This window comes from Bos javanicus, chromosome 24 (genome assembly GCF_032452875.1).
Source record: "Bos javanicus breed banteng chromosome 24, ARS-OSU_banteng_1.0, whole genome shotgun sequence".
In the NCBI taxonomy this organism is placed as follows: Eukaryota; Metazoa; Chordata; class Mammalia; order Artiodactyla; family Bovidae; genus Bos; species Bos javanicus.
This window is the reverse complement of record NC_083891.1, coordinates 36,790,859-36,808,860: the sequence shown is the minus strand read 5'-3', so window position 1 is coordinate 36,808,860 and position 18,002 is coordinate 36,790,859. Positions and strand designations below refer to the sequence as shown.

General features: G+C 39.4%; 1 long non-coding RNA gene across 1 annotated transcript in view; it reads left to right on the top strand.

Moving 5' to 3' along the window:
* LOC133237606 (uncharacterized) overlaps positions 1-889 on the top strand; it is a 53,631-nt gene extending 52,742 nt beyond the window's left edge. The window contains exon 4 of the long non-coding RNA XR_009733268.1: positions 395-889. This is a non-coding gene — a long non-coding RNA (uncharacterized LOC133237606). The remainder of the gene's footprint in view (positions 1-394) is intronic.
* The last annotated feature ends 17,113 nt before the right edge of the window (positions 890-18,002 follow it).

Below are 18,002 nucleotides of genomic sequence, written 5' to 3'. Positions count from 1 at the left end.
TAAAGCAACTACAAGCCTGAAGTGTTAACTACAGTATTTGCTGAAAGTTGATTAATCAATGGAATAGATATTCAAGGATGCTATGTTGGTAGCTCAGATGGCAAAGAATCCACCTGCAGTGCGGGAGACCTGGGTTCAATCCCTGGGTCAGGAAGATCCCCTGGAGAAGAGAATGGCCACCCACTCCAGTATTCTTGCCTAGGGAATTCCATAGACAGAGAAGCCTGGTATGCTACAGCCCGTGGGGTTGCGAAGAGTCGGACATGACTGAGTGATTAACACACATGTTGGCAGTTCTAGATTGAAAATGTAAAAATGCTGGATTTGTTAAGTTTAAGTACTGTCCCCAGGAGGTTTGCTTTATTTATAATAAAATTTCTCTTCTTTGTCCCAGGTTCCTTGCTGGGGATTTCTGAAACCCTTGGAACTTCCCAAGTGATAGAAGTGTTTCTGTTATTCATGAGCCCCTTGGATCACATCTGAGTTTATGATAATGAGGCTGGCTGTCAGAAAAACCAACCATATGATTATGGAATTGAAACTTTGAGACAGCCTGACCTATGGGGAGGGACGGAGGCTAGAGACTGAGTTAAGTCATGTGACCAATGATTCAATCAGTCATGCTTATGTAATGAAACCCAAGTAAAAATTGGGTTTAATTTCATTTCATTAATTAATGAAACCCAACTTAAAATTCTGGATACTGAACTCAGTGATGGTTTCTGGTTGGTGAACATGTTGATGTGCTGGGAGGGTGATGTACCTCGATTTCATGAAGACAGGGCACAGAAGCTCTGAGTTTGGGACCATCTTAGACCTCGTCCTGTGTGTCTCTTTATTTAGCTGTTCTTGAGTTACAACTCCTTTTTAATAAAACTGTCATCATAAAGATAGCATTTTCCTGAATTCTGTGGGTCATTCTAGTGAATTATCAAACATTAGGGGGCTTGTGGTAACCCCCCACATTTGTAGCTCATTGGTCTGAAGTGAGGCAATCTTCTTGTAGGCTGGGCCTTTTAACTGGTGGGGTCTGTGTTAACCCCACATGGTTCATACCAGAATTGAATTGAGGTATACCAGATGGAATTGAAGCATAATATGGTGAACAAAGATAAGCACTAATCTAGCATTGAAACATATATATTGCTGTATGTAAAATAGATAGCCAGTAGGAGCTTGCTGTATGATGCAAGGAGCTCAACCTGATGCTCTGTGACAACCTAGAGCGATGGGGTGGGGTGGGAGGTGGGAGGGAGGTTCAGGAGGGGGCATATGTACTGATTCATGTTGATGTATGGCAGAAACCAACACAACCTTGTAGAGCAATTATCCTCCAATTAAAAATAAATAAAAAAGATAAGCACAAATCATTACATCCTCTTATTTGGTAACAAAGCTAAGACTTCATTTCATTAAGTACTGAAGTCAAGGTTGTAGAGAGGTGCAAAAGATGACTCTGGTTTTGAGCTCCTCTTGAAGGCTGTTTGTGCATATATAAATTCATGGTATGAGTATGTATATAAAATAGGAACTTTTGAAAAAAATGAAGTATATTTGGTTTTATGTTAGTTTCAGGTGTATAGCAAAGTGATTCAGTTATATATATATACACACACACATATATATACACATACACACATATATATACACACACACACATATATACAAACACACACACACACACACACACATATATATATATATATATATACTTTAGATTCATTTCTATTATGGATTATTACAGTATTACAATCTATTGAATATAGGCCCTCTGCTATGGCACCCCACTCGGGTACTCTTGCCTGGAAGGTCCCATGGACAGAGGAGCCTGGTGGGCTGCAGTCCATGGGGTGACTAAGAGTCGTGCACGACTAGACGACTTCTCTTTCACTTTTCACTTTCATGCATTGGAGAAGGAAATGGCAACCCACTTCAGTATTCTTGCCTGGAGAATCCCAGGGACAGAGGAGTCTAGTGGGCTGCCGTCTATGGGGTCGCACAGAGTCGGACACGACTGAGGCGACTTAGCAGCAGCAGCAGACCCTCTGCTATACATTAGGTTCTTATTGTTTATTTTATATACAGTAGTATGTATCTGTTAATCCCAAACTCCTAATTTATCCCTTCCCCTCATAAGTTTGTTTTCTATGTCTGTGAGTCTGTTTTGTAAATAAGTTCATTGTAAATAATGAACTTTTTGTAAATAAATCATTTTTTTTGATTCCACATATAAGCGATGTCATATGATATTTATCTTTCTCTGTCTGACTTATTTCACTTAGTATGATACTCACTAGGTCCGTCCATATTGCTGTAAATGGCATTATTTGATTCTTTTTAATGTCTGAGTAATATTTCATTGTGTATATATATATATACATACCACATCTTCTTTATCCATTCATCTGCAATGGATGCTTAGGTTATTTCCACTGGGGTGTATGTGTCTTTTCAGATTAGAAGTTTTCATCTTTTCTGCTTTTGTGGACTTTTTTCTGCCTTAATTACAGGTCACATTTTTATACTCAGCTCATGTCTCATAATTTTTGATTGTATTCTGGATATTGTATGTAAAAAACAGCAATAGTTGAACTAGATATTTTTTAAAGGTAGAGGACATGCCTTTTCCTTTGTGAGGAAGGCACGTGGCATGGCAGACCATTTCAAATGCAAGTGCTAGTGAACTTGGCATTATGCTATATTCAAACAGACTATGATGAAGAATGGAGAAAATGTAGTGATATTCACACATGTGAAAAACTTCTCTTTAACAACATAAATCTTATTTATTCAGTCACTGGCAAACTGACTAATCACAAGGGCCTATATAATAGAAATATTTACATTAAATTTTTGAAAATTATTAATAGAAAGCATATATGTGTGTGTGTGTGTCTATGTGTGTTTTGCTATTGTGCTTGCTTATTTGGATTTCATGTCAAACGTATGTAATGGAAACACTACTTCTACTTCGATCCTATTGATAAGCCATCTGAAACTTGCTTATCTTTCAACTCTAAAGAACTAATCCAATCTACTATGTAAACTTCAAAGGCCATAATTTATGCAATAAGGTATCTATCACCATCAGTAAGAACAAGTTTTTATTTTCAACCAAATTGAGCTCGAGGCAGGCTTCATCAGAATGAAACAAATATGGGAAACAAGAATTAGGGGACAAATTCCATCAAGAAAGTGTGATTAAACCAAGAAATGTGTGAATGTGTTTCAGTCACTGAGCTCCTCCTTAATTTCTAATCTTCCCTAGGGAGAACTATCACTTAATATTGTAAATTTGTACTAAGAACATTTAACAAACAATGCAGAGAAGGTCTGATGCTATGCTGACTCAAGCACATAGAAAAACATTTTAAGTATTTATATGTACTTGAAGCATGCACCATTTTTTTCTGCTTCATTTGTTTGCAACTCATCAATAATTTCTGATCTATGATGATAAATCCCCTTCTTATCACAGCACCCAAAGAGTTAGACGATTTACAGTTAATCACATGATGAAGTACTGAAATGAGCTAAATTTAGAAAAATGCTGCAAAATGCAACTATTGTAAATATATTTTTCAAGGAAAGAGAAAGACATGACAGACATTTACATTAAACAGTTTAATTTCAGGGAACAATTTCCAGGACATCACTGGAAGCAAAAAATAATGAAGGGAAAGCGTTCAAAGTCCAAAAAATAAAACTGAAGCTCCTTTAGCTTTCTTTCAATCAGGGAATGTGGATATATCTTTTTTTAAACTTTTTTTTACACACATTTGAATAGGTGCAATCCGTGTAGGAGTTAGAAGAATGGATTAGAGCTACAATGCTGACATAGAAATATGACTAATACCTCATTATATGTGAAAAGAAAGCTAAAGAGCAATATGTATTCATGAACTCTTTTATGAAAAATCACTTTTTACCAAGCCAGTATATCAGCATCATGTATGAAAATGCATAGAGAAATGTTTGGAGGAATACACCCCAAGTGACAAAAACAGTTCCTCTGGGACAGAATTGTGATGGATGTGGGGAAAAGGAGTTTTGATATTAATTCTAGGTATTTCTGTATTGTTGAAATGTTCAATAAGAATGAATCTATGTATTAGTTGCCAGTTTACATAAACAGTTGTTTTAGTCGCTAATCCGTGCCCAACTCTTTGCAACCCCATGGACTATAGCCTGCCAGACTCCTCTGTCCATGGGATTTCCCAGACAAGAATACTGGAGGGGGTTGCCATTTCCTTCCTCAGGGGATCTTTCCAACCCAGAGATTGAACAGGCATCTCCTGCATTGGCAGGTGGATTCTTTACCGCTGAACTACCAGGGAAGCCCTACTAATTATTAGAGAAGTGCAAATCAAAGCTACAATGAGGTATCACCTTGAATTGGTCAGAATGGCCATGAAAAAAAGTCTGCAAATAATAAATGGTGGAGAGGGTGTAGAGAAAAGGGAACCCTGATATACTGTTGGTGGGAATGTAGATTGGTACAGCCACTATGGAGAACAGTATGGAATGCCTTTAAAAACTAAAATTAAGAGTTACCATATGATCCAGAAATCACACTCCTGAGCATATATCTGGAAAAGAAGGGTGCTTTCTTTCACCCCAGTTTACTACTTCCTCCTGACATCTGTATCCTCCCAATTTTAGAATATCTCAGGTCTAAGTCCTTAGACTCCTTAATTTTTCTCTCCACCCTTTTCCCTAAGTAAACCTAATCCAGTCTCGTAGCTTTAAATAACATCTCTATCCTGATGATTCCAAAATGTATGTTTCCAGTCTAGATCTCTTTATTAAACTGTCTTTGCTTGGATATCAGATAGATACCTCAAACTTAACATATTTGAGAATGAGTTCTTGATTTTTTTTCTCCAAACTTGCTCTTCCCATTTTTCCATTTTTTCTCCATTCTCTAAATATTTATAATAGATATTTTAAAATCTAAGTCTGTTAATAACATCATCTTGATTAACTGTGGATCTACTTCTGTGGACTCTTTTCTCCCTTGATTATGGGTCACATTTTCATATTTCAGCCCATATATCATAACTTTTAATTGTACACTGGATATTGTATGTAAAAAACAGAAATAGTTGAAATAGACTTTTTCAAAAAATAGAGGACATGCCTTTTCCTTTGTGAGAAAGCTGGAGTTAAGGGTTGATATTTTTTGCTTTATTAGAATTGAGCTAAGTCAGTGCTAGGTTGAAGCTTTAGTTAATTTCAGATCATCTCTGTTTTAAAATATCTTATGAGTGAGTTCACTCCCACTTCACAAGCACAAATTTGTGACTTGGGAACTTGAAATCTATATCTTTCTCTACCTTTGACCCCTGGCCTCAGTTGCTACTTGAGTAGCTAGATTGGGGAAGAATTGTTGAATTAGGATAATTATATTTTACATTATATTTCTAGATCATACAGTCTTTCAAGGTTTTCTTTGGTTTTCTTCTTGTCCCAGCAAATAATGTTTATGGTAGCCCAACTCCTCCATCTATTGATAGCCCCAGATGTGACATAGCCCAGGTATGAAAGCAGTCACCATTTACTCACCTAGAAAGGGCTCACTCCTCTCTGTAAATATGATTTCTTTGTGTTTACTGTTCTTTGATGGTTTTAAAGGAAAACATACTTTATAGTTTATCTGGTGTTTTCTTATTATGGCAGAAGCAATATTATGATTTTCTACACTCTAAGTAGAAATAAAGCTGTGGAATTTGATCTGATACCTTTAACAATAAAATAGGTTGATAAAAATCCTTCATTAAAGCTACCTTGAGAATACTGACACTCGGGGTGCTATTCAAGTCAGTGTAGTAGAGGACCAGTTAAGATAGACATTGGCCAGTACAGCTGCTGGTGAGGGAACTGGCATATTTTAAAGTAGCACTGTTATGGTAAAAGTTAAAGTGTCAGTTGCTTAGTTGTGTCTGACTCTTTGTGACCCTATGGACAGTATAGCCCATCAGGCTCCTCTGTCCAAGGGATTCTCCAGGCAAGAATACTGGAGTGGGTTGCCATTCTGTTCTCCAGGGGATCTTCCCAACCCAGGGACTGAACCTGGGGCTCCTAAACACGGGTATAAGTAGGTTAGTTATGAAAGTCTCGTGAAATAGTGAATGAGATAAACTTAAAAATTTTACACTTCAAGTGAAAGTTTAAACAATATGGCTCTTGTTCTGAATGGTGTTTGCAATATCTGACTCTAAATAACAGCCATTTCCTCACCACCGCCCACCGCCCCCCCCCCAACACCTGTTACCTGTCTAGTATTTGAGAGAGGTCACACCATGAATCTTTATTTCCTCTCTTTTGACTAGTTATAGTATAAACCAGTTAGGGGGACTTTCTTGTTTAACCAGCTGAAATTCTGCTTTTGAAAATGCTGTCAGTTGGCACGGTGTAAAATGGGTGCCCTGGTGGGAAGAATCGAGGCTCAGCTTCCTTTATAGATCTTGTTCACGATGGGAGGCAGGGGCTAAGATCTCTGTCCTGCTGGCAGCCCCAGTGATGCAAATCAGGCTCTCTCACTTCAGCCAACTTTACCCACAGTGAATGAAACCCAAGCCTTCAAATAACACACGGCCAGGCTGTGGTTTCATTGCTCTCTCGGAACGTGATCTAAGCTGTCAGCCTATAATCTAAGGAAAGACAGGGAAAATGAGGAGGAAATGACAATGAAGCCTTTCATTTCTTTTCAAGAGAAGGCAGGATGTAGTGCTCCAGTTGTTGTTCAATCACTCAGTCGTGTCTGACTCTTTGCGACCCCACGGACTGCAGCACGCCAGGCTTCCCTGTCCTTCACTACCTCCCGGAGTTTGCTCAAATTCATGTCCATCGAGTTGGTGATGCCATCCAACCATCTCATCCTCAGCTCCCCACTTCTTCTCCTGCCCTCAATCTTTCTCAGCACCAGCATCTTTTCCAATGAGTTGGCTCTTCCCATCAGGTGGCCAAAGTATTGGAGCTTCAGCTTCAGCATCAGTAAATATGCGAATAAAGAAAATAACTATATTTTAGAGTTACTATTTTGATTTTAGAGTTCTTGTCCATCTGGCCCTACCTAGAATCTCTGTGGCCCATTGCATTTTACTGTCTTTATCATAAACTTTAAGATACTCAATAGGAGAATGCAGTGCATTTTTTAAAAAAACATTTTGCATTCATGACAATGCATATTGTAAGACAAAACTTCATTCATAATCTCACACTTAAGAGTGCATTTCTGAATGCATACTTTGAAAAAAATACTGCGTCTTCAAGAGAGGAACAAATGAGAGCAACAATTACCTACTACCATTACACTAACTTTATCTATGCACAGCTAAGTGACGTGCTCTGCAATAAACATATCAGGTACTTCAAGAAAATGCTAGAGGGAACTCTAACGCCTTGCACATATTGTATTATGATAATAAGCGGACATATTATATTATGATAACAAATGGACATCCAAGATAAGAAAACATTTTGTATTATTGGTAATCAGTAGAAATCAGTAACAAAAATGATATTTTTTTGAATTAAAACAGTACTTTTTAAGGAAGTATCTAAGCATTTAGATAAAAGGACTGTTGAAGTACAGTTCCACAAGTGAGGGGATTTTAAATCTCCAAAAAGAGATAAAAGAAAGACGCTTTTGGCTCCAATCTAAGAATCCTGATATGTGTGTTTATGGCCATCTGACACAAACTATGAAGCCATCCCTAAATTCTAAAGACTTTTTTCTGATGTATAAATGTTTATTTATGGATTTACTGTGTGTTTTGCTTTGTACTTTCTCTGTACTTATTTCCCCAGTGTTCTATAATTACACTCATCTTTTAGATTTTCTGCTTGCTATGCTGGAGGAACACAAGATTTTTGATAACTGTTTACTTAAAATTTAATGTTAACCCAGGAAAATTTCTCCTTTGCAAGAGCAGGTGATAGATAACATTTTAAACCCTGGAAAATGGACCAAGGTAGTCTTTTCTAGGCAGAAAATCTCAGATGAGTAACTCTGAGTTGATATTTTCTATTTGCTCCTTCAGATCCACTTTCCACCTTTTTCTACCTGTTCTCTGCTCCAGGAGGCTGACTGGAATGGCTCGCATTTCCTTGGTCTTCAGCTTCAGGTGGGGAGGTATGGTAGAAGATCAGAGGGAAGGAGGAGAGAGCTGCCTGGGTGTTCATTCCTGAGGATTCCACACTGTGGAGTTGATTCTGTGTCTTCCAAGAGAAGTCTGTGGTCCTCTTGAAGGTTCTTCTCTACTTGACTCTCTCTGCAGATTCAGTAGTTCCTGAGCCCCTCCTTCATTCTGGCACAGCCGTGGTCACAGGCTGCTTCCAGCCCTTGGTGATTCTCCTGTATATTGTGGTTCCCCAAATAGCATTGCCGTTATAATTCATTTCTGTGAATAAGCTCTCAAATTAGCCTGTTTGAAGTGTGCCACCTGTTTCCTGTTGGGACTCTGGTAAAAATTCTATTAATCCACAAGAAATCAAAGTTATTAACAATGTGTATATTAAGCACAGAATGTTGTTATATTTATGTTGGATCAGTGTTTAATGTTTAACCTCACAAAAATGAAAGTATTATTTTCTATTACCTAGAAGAATATTAAATCAAGATGGTTAGGATTTCAAAGACCATGTAACTATCATGCCTTTATGAGTTTATTCTTAAGGAAAATAAAATTTTGTGTGTGCAGCCAAAAAGTTGGTACTTGGGTACTAGCCTTTACTTGTGTTTCTTTGAGGTATGTCTCCTTTCAATCTTTGTTGATTCCTGTGACGAGACAGCTTTAAAAAAGCTAATCCGTTTATCTCACGAAATGAATTTTGGAATAAATGGAAACACGTTGATTTTGTACCATATTCTAGGAAGACGTTTTTGACAGTGAGTTCTGCTTAACCATGGAAGTATTAAATTAGAGAGACTGTGGAAATTTTATTTTTGGAGGTAATGATACTAAAAACAGAATGTATCTCTTACTCTGGAAGTTGACGTGGGTAGCTGCTGCTGCTGCTGCTAAGTCACTTCTCAGAGCTAAAAGTGGCTTTTTTCCCAAACATTCTTTTTCCTAGATATATAGGAGTCACTTCAGATCAATATGCTGATGTTAATTCAAGGAGTATTTAGTAAATGTCTAGAATGTCTTGGAGCTTGTACCTGGTGATACAGACAGTGGTGAACATGACAGTGTGGTTCAGGACCTCTTGCAGAGTGCAGGCTGGTATTAATAATACAGACTTATGGGCTTCCCGGAGAAGGCAATGGCACCCCACTCCAGTACTCTTGCCCAGAAAATCCCATGGACGGAGGAGCCCGGTAGGCTTCAGTCCATGAGGTTGCTAAGAGTCGGACACAACTGAGCGACTTCACTTTCACTTTCATGCATTGGAGAAGGAAATGGCAACCCACTCCAGTGTTCTTGCCTGGAGAATCCCAGGGACGGGGGAGCCTGGTGGGCTGCCGTCTATGGGGTCGCACAGAGTTGGACACGACTGAAGCGACTTAGCAGCAGCAGCAGCAACATGGGCTTCCCAGGTGGCTCAATTGTAAAGGATCCACCTGCCAAAGAGAAGATGCGGGCTTAATCCCTGGGTTGGGAATATCCCCTGGAGAAGGAAATGGCAACCCGCTCCAGTATTCTTGTCTGGGAAGTTCCATGGATAGAGGATCCTGGCAGGCTACCGTCCATGGGGTTGCAGAGAGTCGGACATGACTTAGTGACTGAGCATGAGTCACTGAGCACAGTGAACACATATATGGCATTTCCAGGGTGATGTGTGTTATGAAAGAAGCATGAGAAAAATCTAGAATTCTTTTTGGAAGTGAAGCTAATATTTTTCTAAACCATTACCACCTAGTCACCCAAGTTAGAGATTTGACTGTCATTCTTGAATTTTGACCTCTAAAGCTCATCAAATTGTATTTAGTTTGTATCTTATGCCTGTTCCCATTTCTACATCCTTGTGACTATTGTAGTTGAAGTCCTCATCATTTCTCTCCTGATGTCCTACACCATACCCTGCTTCCAGTTCTGTCCTTCAAATCCATATTTCACATGGTCAGCAGAGGATGAAGCAAAACTGACCATTTTATGCCATGGATAAAATTCCTCATAAAGGGGCTTCCCTGGTGGCTAAAATGGTAAAGAATCTTCCTGCAATACAGGAGACTTGGGTTCAACCCCTGGGTTGGGAAGATCCCCTGGAGAAGGGAATGGCTACCACCCCACTCTAGTATTCTTGCTGGAGAATTCCATGGACGGAGGGTCCTATAGCCAGCTATAGTGCATGCGGTCACAAAGGATTGGACATGACTGAGCAACTAACACTTTGACTTTTCAAAATTCCTCAGTGACTTTCTGACTTCTAAAAGATAAGTTACGAGGGTCTCCATGACCTGTATCTGCCTGTACCTTCCATGGGCATCCTTACCTGTACCTTCAAGTGCATCCTTACCCTTGAAGGGCAGGCACTGCATACTGAATGAATTAATTAAAAACATTTAAAATGGTTTCATTATCAGAGATGAACATCTAAAGACATTTCACTAAACTGCACAGAGATGTTGGGAACAGTACTATGCTAATTAAAAGCCATCCTCTCCCAAATACCTTGATTCATTTGTTTGATATTGATTTAATACAGGCATGTGTTGGACTTGAAAAGGATGTATAAAACATTATCTGCTGATGTGGAGACAGGAGCTCACAGTTTCTCTGACAAAATATTGCTCAGTTAGGCATTAATGCAAGGCAGGTTTTAACAAGGGCCAACATTTGCACTTTGCAATCACTTGCTAAAGAAATTCATAGAAGGAGAAGGTTCCCTTTGGGGCAAAGGTTGAGCTGGACAGGCTGTAAGTGAGTTCTGCCCTGAGGGCGTCTGTTTTTGGGGGAACTGGCCACACTATTCTGGAAAATCAGGGAGTTTTCAAGCAGAACGTTACTGCCCTGACTGTAGAGCTCAGACTTCCCACCTCATTGCAGAAAAGTGACTGATAAAGCAATCCTCCTTCTGCCGCCGTCCTTCTGAGATGGACTGGGGCCCAGAATCCTGCCTCTCCATGGGTTCTTTCAAGGGACCGTTATCTCCGGGAAGTCACGTCCAGGACCACAGTGGGAGCTGGAGGAAAGGATGAGACTGGTCAGTGGAACCCAGACGGCTGAAGGAGAGGTTCAGACGAGTGAGTCCCTGAACATGAGGGGAGCAGAACTAAGCCTGCTAGTTTCTTGTGTTCTGACAGCTGAAAATGCTGTGAATTCAAATCTGCCCTCTGCACTGACTCGGGAATTACACGAGCAGATACTCTTTTTATACAGGAAGGCTTCACGGTGGCTTTTTATTGTCTCTCACTTCAAGAAAGGGATCTGGAACATCTCTGATAATGTCTTTCCCCTTTGTCCCTTCTCTCCAAATGTGGTGCATTCTTAAAGAGCCGAAGAAAACAATAAACCACATAAAGTTTTGTTACACTGCATACATGCTAGGTCGCTTCAGTTGTGTCTGACTCTTTGTGACTCTATGGACTGTAGCCCACCAGGCTCCTCTGTCCATGGAATCCTCCAGGCAAGAATACTGGAGTGGGTTGCCATGTCTTCCTCCAGAGATCTTTCCGACCCAGGGATTGAGTCTGCATCTCTGGTGTCTCCTGCATTGGCAGGCAGGTTCTTTACCACTAGAGCCAGTAGCAAGCCCCTTTGTTATACTTTTATTGTATGAACAACCTGTCTCTGGAATTCTCTGTATTATTAACATTCGAGGGTTTGACCAAAATGTTCTTTTTATAACTGCATATTTTATTGATACCCGTTTACTGAAATGTACTTTTAATAGCAGGATAAAAAAAGTTATGCTTCTGGTTTTAGAGAAAGTAACCTATCTGGAATACAGCAAAAACTCGATTTCTCCCAATGTTAATTTCTGGTCTGAAAGGAAAGGAACCTTTACACTGCAATTTCTGGGTGATTTCAGTGAAAATTTAAGTTCCTAGGATGGCTCAAAGATTGCCATCCCAGACTGGATGTAAGGCAGAGCAAAAATTCAAGAGACACTGCAGAAAAGATATGCAGGATGGATGTGGTGCTAAAATTAGAGATGCTCTTTTGTTGTAGGAGAATCGGGGGATTCTAAAATTTAAATTGAGGATTGAAATATTTCACATATCACCAGCATATTAAGATAGAGATACCCAATAGGCTTCTGGCCACAGAACAGACTAACTGTAGATGTGGTTGTCAGTTGCACGAACGTAGCATTTATTACTCAGATGATCACACCACCTCCTGGCCCGTCTTACTGTTTTCACCCTTCTCCCTGCACTCAATAGCTAGAGTGATCTGTTAAGGCAGTAATTGGAACTTATTGATTCTTACTTAAATTTATTTAATATACTACTTCTAAATGGAAAGACATGGATGCATAGAGGCATCCTTTCTCCTTTGGAAAAGGAGAAAGAGATGTTTTGAGTGGTCACAATGAAAGTGGGGCTGCTATTATTTAGTGGGCGTGAGTCAGGATTTCTCCATATCCTGAAATGCCACAATGGTTGAGCATTCGTATGTGAAAATTCATATTGTTCCAATATAAATGATCATTTCTCCTTTATGATATTGTTAGAATGGTTTATTTATTTTTTTAAAAAAAGATTATGTGTATGCAAGTAAGTTATATATTATCTCTGGAATTCATTTCAGGGAAAGAAGGGAGTTTTATATAATATTTCTTATAAAGTATTGCTTTCTTATCTTATTCAATTCTGAAGGAAAGTGAATAAGAAATAATAAGTATTAGCTCCAAAGAATATATTGGGATGTGGTGAGACATTCTAAATGTAGATGAGTCTAAAATATAATTATTTTTAAGCCTTGGGTTCTTCTCCTCATGGCTAACAAGAATGCATACAGTTCTCAGTGCCACCCTGAAGTAAATTTGAGTTAAGAACCCAAGAGCTGTCTTCCTGGGTCATGCCTGGGCCAGACAGTCTGGAACCCTACCCCAGAGAGGGGCATGGAGTGGCAGGGTAGAAGCTGGCTAAGTGGCATTTGCCTGGACATCAGGTTGCATCATTGCTAGTCTCCCTCGGTAAGCTATGATAAATGTGCCCTTCACAAATTTGTTCTCAGCTGCTTCTGAAACTATTTATATTTTTATTCTATACCGAATTTTGGAAGAGAATGAATTCTCCAAGTTTACTTCCAACTGTCCTACACACTGTGTTTCCGAGCTATGAGAGATGCTCCTGGGAACATGCTTTCCAAAATTTTGTTAGTTGTGGGATTCGTAAGAACAGTAGCTCCCCACGAGAATCCAAGGGACACTCATCTGTCTGGTTACTCGATAAAGTGGGTTCTGTGGTGAAATATATGTGGAAAACATGTTGTATTAGACCCTTTTCCAGGAGCATCATTGTGCCAATTACCACACTGATGAAGGGAAGGAATGGAAATGTGATCACAAAATTTCTCTGTGTGCAACACCCTGCATAGCTGGTGCCCCATGGGGAAAACTGTCCATGTGATTTAGGGACAAACTGTGGGAGCTTTTTATGTTTTTCTACTGACTCAGGGAAAGTTGTCAGATGATGGCAAGCAAATAATTTTCTGCTCTCCTTATCCATTTCTAATGCAAATTATTGACTCAGAGTGGTGAGACAGTGGGTCACCGATCTAATGAGTCTGTCACCAGCATCAGGGCAGCCAAACAACAAAGACAGCCAACTCATGGAAGAAACATGAGCTTTGGAATGATAAGACATGGCTTGGAGTCCCCGCACAGTTATCACTTGGAGCTGTGTGATCTTGGGAGGGTCATTTGGTTCTCTGAGTTGCCTCATGTATGAAATGGGGACAATTGTTATAGCTATTTATTATTAGAATCACTTTATGAATTTCATGTGCAAACTTGGCAGAGTGTGTTAGTTATTTTTTATATATTTAAAGTATTTAATCAATTCTAAATAAGAATGAATTCTGGTGTTCTAATTAGTGAACTGAATCATTAAACATGTAGTAGGTGATGCTTTAGGTCGAAGGTTAAAATCATGTCTTGTGTTCTAATATATAAAGGGAAAAGAAATCCAACCCTTCCTCTGGCAAAAAAGAAAAACTCCTAGCAGTTAATAACTGTGCTCTTCCAGTGCCCCAGGTGCAGAAACCAGCCCATTAGGTGGGTAAGGCATATGCCCAATTTGGTGCTCAGCACCCGGCTTTATTTTGCTCTGCTGGAGCTCAAAATGCAAAGAGCAGCTTCTGAAAAACTGGTTTTAATATTTGCTAAGATAATATACCCAACAGTTTAGGTACACAAATAAATAATATCTTCCATCATTTCCTTTTATAGCAAAAAGAGTTTCAATCTGGCTTTTGTTAAAATGTCTTCTTACTTTCTGTAAAGAAAGCAAAAAAGAAAAAAAAATGGCTACACATTGAACTCAGATTTCTCCCCTCTAAATCCAAAATAGAGCCAGAATCATAGTGCCCTTCCTGATACTCAAGAAGGAGAAGCAGTTGAAGAAACACGTTAGCTTCCTGATGTAGGTAATTTAAGAAAATATTCTTAAGTCCTGAATGTCTAATTGGCGTGTGGTTAAGCAAGAGTTCTCAAGGCAACGCTTATCAGCAGTGGTTTGGCCATTTCCAAACAAAAATAACTTGAATCTACTCGCACTTACAACACACATATGTGTCATAGGCTACTGCTCAGAGATGAGTTATGACAACATCAAACAAATGAGATGAAGCCCCCTCTTGGAGGTTGAGTCCTCCTGTTATAGGACATGCTAAGGGTACAGCTCTGTGCTTCCAGGCGAAAATCAAGCTGCCCCTACATTGTGGAAGCTAAATTCAAACTAGGTTTGGAGAGGTAAATCTAGGTGATAATCTCAGACATTATGAATGACCACCACAGGGAAAAGTATTAAGGATGGAAAGAAAGGACAGCCTTGTTTTGTTTAATTTTTCCTGATGGTGGGTTGGTGGTGTGTGTGTGTGCAAGAAATAAAATATGTGGTTCAGAAGCCTGTTAAAGATCAAAGAAAGATGTATAGCACAGCAAGTGTCAACAACCCAAATGTACTCGGTGTGCAGGCAAATTACATGCCAAAGAGGGAAGGATGAAGCCGGTAAGGACCAGGGCAGGCTGTGATGTAATGAACATGCGTACCTCCTAAATACATTCAAAGCACATTTCTTTTTTGAAAACACCTTGCAGCCCAAACCCAAACAGCTAAATGAGTTAAATCCATCCCCTAGATTGGTGGCCAGTTTGCACACTCTGGACAAAAGTTTAAAGAGTAGGGGTTCTGGAGTCAAACTGTCAGGTTCAGTTCTTCTTAACCAGCCTAGCTAATAAGTTTGGCAAGTTAGTTAACATCTGAAAGCCTCATTTTCCTTCTCTCTAAAAGTGAATAATAATAGTGTTTGTCTCATGTGATTATTATGAGGTATTGTGATAATATACATACATATCTACTTAGAATGACCAGCACTAGTAAGCACTTAATAAATATTAGCGGTGTTCACATACATACATGAAGTTATGTACACAAATGACTGTTTCCCCCTTCATATGGTCATCTGAGAAAACTATACATTTTTAGTGATGTCTTGTGGCATGTTGGCATTTTCTTTTTTTTTTATTTTACCTTATTATTTGATATTGAAGTATAATTGATTAACAATGCTGTGAACAGCACAGGGACTCATGTATACATATATGTGTATCCATTCTTCCCCAAATTCCCCTCCTATCCAGGCTGTTGTGGCATATTTTTTTGAGTGTAATTGATGGCAGCAAATATTTTCTTCCAGAGAGTAGGAGGGTATGTGGGTTTTGGAAAATATCATAAGTCCTTTGAAGTAAAGACTGATGAGTAAGATAAACAATCAAGTTGGATAATACAATAGTAAGCTAATAAAAGGGAACAAGGAATTAAACGTGAAAGGGTGTGTGGAGTGTAGATAGGGATTCAGAGAAAATTCGTCATAATTATTTTGTTGGGTTTCTAGTGCCCTGATATTCTCTTCTAGCACATCAGCTCAGTGTTTACATGTGGGAGAACCCTGGGGCTCGGTAATTGAGGCCCTTCTCCATCTGTCCTCACTCTCTGTGTGTGATCTTATCCAGTCTCATGACTTTCAATACTTTCTACTTGCTTTACTCCTAAATTTGTATCTTCGCTAGGCTTTGTCCTCTGGACTGTAAATTTAAATACCCAACCACCCAGCTGACACCTCCACACAAACATCAGATACGCTCTGCAAAATGATGTCAGGAACGGAGCCCCTGATATTCAGTACGTCTTTTCCAAACCAATGTCTCTTGTCTCTTTGTCTCTGCTCACGGCAACTCTTGTTCCAGTTGTCAGTATGAAAACTCTGGCATCATGCGTGGCACCTCTGTTTTTCTCGCACTGCACATCTGGTCATCAGCAAACTCTGTCCACTCTACCGCCCCCAGTGCTGCCGTTCTGGCCCAAACCACTCTCATCTCTCTGGATTATTATGATAATCCTTCCTGCTGCTATTCTTGTTCTCTTCCTAACCGTATCATCACGGTAATTTTGTACAAGTGAACCCATGGTCATGGTGTTCCTCCATGGCTCTCCGTCTGAGTCCACTGCTGTCCCTACCGTGCCCTACAGAACTCTCCATCCACTTGTCCCCTGCTGAGCCTCTTGGACGTCACTGACTCCCTCGTTGTTCACCCACACCTGCCACGCCAGCCTCCTTGCTGTTCCTTGCACACACCAGGAGCACACACACACTAACTCAAAACCTTTGCTCTTGCCTCTGTCTGGAATGCTTGTCTGGGATATATTTGCTTGGCTAATTTTCTCAGTTCCTTCAGGTTTTACTTAAAAGTCACCTTCCCTGGCTACCTCATGTACAACTCCCCCATACCTTCCTTTATTTATTTATTTTCTCCTAGCAGTTGTTATTCTGTCTCTTATTTTAAAAGGTAAACTCCACAGAAACGGTGGCTTTGAGTAGAGTTCCCTATGTTATAAGGTCTGATTGATTATTTTGTATACGTATATGCCAATCCCAAACTCCTAATTTATCCCTCTCCCCCACCTTTCCTCTTTGGTAACCATATGTTTGTTTTCTATGTCTGTGAGTCTGTTTTGTAAATAAGTTCATTTGTATCATTTTTTAAAGATTCCACATGTAAGTGACATCATATGATATTTGTCTTTCTCTGTCTGACTTACTTCAGTTAGTATGATAATTTGTAGATCCATCCGTGTTGCTGCAAATGGCATTATTTCATTCTTTTTTATGGCTGAGTAATATTCCATTGCATATATGTATCACATCTTTATCCATTCCTCTGTTGATGGACATTTGTGTTGCTTCCATGTCTTGGATGTTGTAACAGTGCTTCAGTGAACATGGGAGTGCATCTATCTTTTCAAATTGTGGTTTTATCCAGATATATGCCCCAGAGTGGGATTGCTGGATCATATGGTAACTCTATTTTTAGCTTTTTAAGGAACTTCCATACTGTTCTCCACAGTGGCTGTACAGATTTACATTCCCACCGACAGTATAGGGGGGTTCCTTTTTTTCTACCCCTTCTCAAGCATTTACTGCTCGCAGAATTTTTGATGATGGCAATTGTGATTGCTGTGAGGTGATACCTTGTTGTAGTTTTGATTTGCATTTTTCTAATAATTAGAGATGTTGATCGTCTTTTCGTGTGCTTTTTGGCCATCTGTATTGGAGAAATGTCTGTTTAGATCTTTCACCCATTTTTTGATGGGTTGTTTGTTTGTTTCTTTGTTTTGATAGTGAGCTACACGAGGTGTTTGTATATTTTGGAGATTAATCCCTTGTTGGTTGCATATTGGTGAATATTTTCTCCCAGTCTGTGGGTTGTCTTTTTGCTTTGTTTATGGTTTCCTTTGCTGTGCAAAAGCTTTTAAGTTTAATTAGGCCCCATTTGTTTATTTTTATTTTTTTCATTACTGTAGGAGGTGGATCCAGAGAGATATT